Consider the following 4,925-nt stretch of genomic DNA (forward strand, 5'->3'; position numbering starts at 1 on the left):
AATTTGTGTTTCAAACTCCATCCAATGGAACAGGAGCATTTTTGTTGTTGGTGGTGTATATTATGTTTCAGAGCTGTGAGCATGTGACGACCCTGACAATTCCCTGTATTTTGAAGTTAAGAAATTGCTATTATCAAAAAATGAAGAGAATCACAGCGGCACTATATATATATATATATAGACCCATACAAATTTTACATTGTTTTCCCGATATCGATCATAGATACTAATTAAACTTTATATAACGTTCAAGAATGTGACAATTAAAATGATGTAATTATCTGTCATGATCCTGCCAAATATTAGTGGGACCCAAAGAGGACACGTGGCTTACGATCACCCAACAAGTATGGTGCCTTTGCATGATTCTGTTAGCAGTAACCGAATGGAATCTCAACAATATGAAAGCAGCGCTATATATGCGGAGGAGGGTTAGTGAGAACGGAATCCTATCTCTGTAACTTCCGTCTCTTTCCCTCTCCTCTGTATCTTTCCATTGTTTCTATCAGTTTGTTAATGTATTCTCATATGCCTATACTTATAACTGGATTGAATATTAAATATATGCTGATGATTCCATTGTGTTGATGTATTTTAGAATTGAGATCATTACATTATCTCGTGATCTCAGTTATGTTTCTTTTTTTGATACAAGATCTCACCTTATATTTCACTTACGCTCTAGTTATTTGCCAAATTCTAAACTTAGATAATAAAACAAAATGAGAACCAATTTGAGAAGACGGTGAATTTTCAATATCTAATTAAGTAAAAAATCATTACTTCTTTGTCACTTAAAAATTAAATAATTAAATAACAAATTTTTAAAGTAATAAAAATTAATTTTTTTAAAAAATAATTTCATTATACTCAAGGCATTTCAGGGAAAACTTTTAATTTCCATAGATATTTGCAAAATACCGCAGGAACTTTCCAAAACGCGGTTAGTATATTCTGAAAGTTGGGGGAATAGCATTGGAGTAAACCCATAAGCTTTCTCGTAATTCTTCGCTAACTGTGTTACAAAGAACTTCAAAAAATTTAATTTTCTCCATTCTTTGTCTAGTCCATCGACTGACAATCTACATCTGCAGATCTTTCAGTTTAACGACTACTCTTCCGGTCTTAAATATGAGATCTATTTTTTACGCAGGAGGAAGAGAGAGAAGTGATGAAGACGATAAAGCACAATTAAAGAACAGGAGGGAGTTTCAAATTCAAACATTTAAAAAATGTGAAAAAAAAAATATGAATGAAGTCACATTAAAGCAGTGAAACAAAAGCATCAAAAATAAATAAGTTCAACGTCACACACTAAAAGAACATAAAAAGCGTTAATTGGGATATACATCAGCAATCCAATCAGCTACTAAATTTAGTTTCCTGAAAATCCAAAATAAACTAAATTAGTCCAAATAATAAAATAAGAATGAAGATAGTTTGATACTCCAAATAACAAAATTAATTTCAATACTGAACAATCATAATATCATTATTATTAAACTAAATTAGACCCCCATCAAACACACCATAACACCATTTTGTAAGTATGATTCTACTATACAAAGCTTTTCCACGCCACAAAAAAAAAAGGGTTACCCAAAAGGGAAAAAAAACAAAGTTATGAGAAATTGAAAAGCTGCTTTTGTATGCAGATAAAATGAGGCTGAACGATGTGTTCTTGGAGAAGCATGTTTTGCAAAATTCTCACATATAGGTGAAATCATGAGCACCACGATTCATGTATACTAACTAAACTTGATCCCTAAATTGCATGAAATTCAAAGTTTTGTACATATGATCATCAAATTCTTTTGATATGGCCAATAATTTTATAACTTAGTGACATGAGAACTCTCTTGTAAGTAGGAGGTCGCAGATCTAATCACACTTGCAACCTCAAGCCATTAACAGCTCTGCTGCCTCTGTCATGCTACTTCACATATTAAAGCATTAAATTACTCTACATTATATTCACAGCCCCAATATTTACATATGAATTCAGACTAAATTATACGCTTGATTAAGCAATAAGAAACACCAAATTACCTTCCTCTCATGATGACAATAACACAAGTGATTCATTAAATAAATATGCACGGTAGCATGCAGGACTCAAAAAGCAGAACAAGTCATAGTTGATAGTTGAAAACAGAGTCGTTAGAATTGACTTAACATTGCTCCTTTATAAAGTTCCTTGTCCATCTCTTTACTGTTAACCATACTCCTCATTCTTACCGGTCAATGCCCCGTGTGATTATAATATTGATCAAAATCAATGGCAGCATCAGATATGTTTTTTCCCAGGCAATATGTATGGCTACAACATAGTTTCAATGAATTCTTCCATATATCTTCACCAGGCTTGTAAGTCAAATAAATTATCTTAAATGTTCACTTTTGGTTGTTAATACTATACAATACATGGAAGTTGATTATTTCGATATTACGAATAAATTTATTGAGAGCAATCAAGATTATGCAAATAGAGAACATATTAATTAAACACTGAACAAGCAAATCAGATTTTCCAGGCATGAACATAGTAAAAGCTTTGAACATAGATTTTTGTCTTAAACTCTAAAAGTCAATTATTAGCAAAAATATTCAGAAGTTAGGGATGTAACAAGCACAAGACTAACTTAAATATTAATCAAAGATGTAAGTATTGATCACCTTTAAGAGGTCAAAATTTCAGAGTCTGCATGCTAAGAGCAACTGTAATATTCGGTGGCAATTAGGCAGTTATATGGTCGGTAATAAAGTATCTAACTGTATCTCCAACTGTTAAACTCTGCCCCATCATAGTACAAAATGAATCGTCAAACTTTAGCAAGGAAGCAGCCCCACAAGTAACTGAAAAAACACATAAAAATAAAACCTTTAAAACAAACTATAGTTTACCAAACAATTCAAAACAGAAAAATGTGAGACAAAGAATTTTCCCTATGCCATGACCGTACGAAAGGATAGCTCAACAGCTTCAACATTATTATGGTGTGTGCGTACCACATTGGTATTGATGAAACCATGTAAAGTCTCTTCTTTCTGCCCCTGTTGATAAATTTCTAATTCATCATTATGCAGCTCATGAACATCGATTTTCAAGTCATCTGATGAACGAAGACCAAACTCAAAACAGAGACGTGAAGAGGAATGAATATAGCTGAGATGGTGAAGCCGTCAGGCAGCAATTACAAGTTTACAGTTAAAACGGTTGCACGCTAGTGTAAGGTTATTAAGTTGGGGTGCAGATATCACAAAATCCCTGGGGTTCAAATCTGACTTAAAGCAAAGTTCACTCAAGTGCAAATTCTTCAAATTCACACAACCAGCAAATGGATCCAGACAGGAGGTTCCTGTACAACTTAAAGTGAAGTTGTTGAGATGCAAAGTTGTCAACTTTGCAAAACCAAAATGCTTCTGTATATTAGAAAATGGATTTAAAGAATTAGCTTGATCAGTTGAGTTTTTCCCACTGAGGTTGATTTGGATTTCTTCAACACCATGTGAAATTGCAAATTCAACAACATTATTGTATAGCAATTCATCATCAGTTGCATCATCCACCCCAAAGTGAGAGTAAGTAAGAGCTTTAATATGAGAACTAGTATCACGTTGAGATAGGACCAGTTCACAAATCTTTTAAAATCAATCAGCCGAGAAAATGATTTGCTGTTCAAGTTTAGGCAGGGAACTGAAGTCCACATATACCTCCACCTTCTTGATAAAACACTGGTTCGACTTGGATCCTTGGTTTCCACAAATGACAATATGTGATGGATGAGGTTGTCTGGCAAATCATCCAATTCATTAGCTACCTTCTGAAAAGCCGACTTTGTTTTTATTAACTTCTTTGAAGTGCCACTAGATCCTCGAAACACGACTCTTCTCATTCTGGCTCCAGAGCAGTCTATTGATGAGTCTCTATTCATTCAACATAGAATCTGAAAAGCCATGAGGAAAGAAGTCAGCACATGAAGGTAAAAAATTGATATACATCAAAGAAACAACAAAAAGTTTTCCCTTTTAATAATCAGTGAGAGGAAACAAGAACCGAGATAACCTTTGTCCAGCCCTTTGAAATAACCCAAACAATTACATGTTCCAGCATCCACTGATTATCTTCTAACTCATCAAACACTTTCTTGAACAAGTTATCCTATTCTTCTTCAACAAACAAAACCAATTCCCCAAAACCTTCTACTATACCTTCCCATTTTTACCCGATCAAATCCTCAAACAACTGAACCAAGCGTAAATTTGATTGACCACAGACGAATTCGCGTGAAAACCAGATTCCGTACAAAATATAGCTATACAGCAACCATATTTCAGATGGTGAATAACAATCGAGTGGACTGTGAAACAAATTCTAATTATGCCATGCACAGATATAGTCCTATAGAAAATCCTACAATATCACAGTGATTAACTCTTGTCATGCTAGATGGGTAAACATTAATTAACGTACTCACAATTTGAAATAGAGATAAATGAAAAAACGTAATAGTTTCAATAATAATTCATGTACTTACGAATTGAAATAGAGATAAATGAAATAACACTCTCAATAACCCTGGCGAGCAGTTCTGATGTGTGGCTCTAACTCAGTCAATCATCAAATTAATAACCTCTCATTAAGATTATTAGTGCCTAATGGGCTGGGTAAAATCTAAACTAAATTGGATATAAACTAATCCTAATCCTCGAGCGATAATCAAAATATTTTAATCAGATATTCACTTTTTTTAATAAGCTGGAATAAAATCAGACATTCAATATAATATAATATATAATTAAAATATCTGACATGGATCCCTTTACCATTACTTTTTTTTTTTGACAACACACTTTACCATTACAGGATATTAAACAATAATTTCAATTTCAAATCTTAAACATATCCTTCTAAATTTTCAAAT

The 4,925-nt window shown here is 33.1% G+C and overlaps 1 pseudogene; it reads right to left on the reverse strand.

Annotated features, from left to right (window-relative positions):
- Positions 1-2,946: 2,946 nt before the first annotated feature.
- LOC114715599 (F-box/LRR-repeat protein 25-like) lies at positions 2,947-3,896 on the reverse strand (annotated as a pseudogene).
- Positions 3,897-4,925: the final 1,029 nt, after the last annotated feature.

This window comes from Neltuma alba, unplaced genomic scaffold, assembly GCF_004799145.2.
Source record: "Neltuma alba isolate B1F8T4 unplaced genomic scaffold, ASM479914v2 tig00011601_pilon, whole genome shotgun sequence".
Lineage (NCBI taxonomy): Eukaryota > Viridiplantae > Streptophyta > Magnoliopsida > Fabales > Fabaceae > Neltuma > Neltuma alba.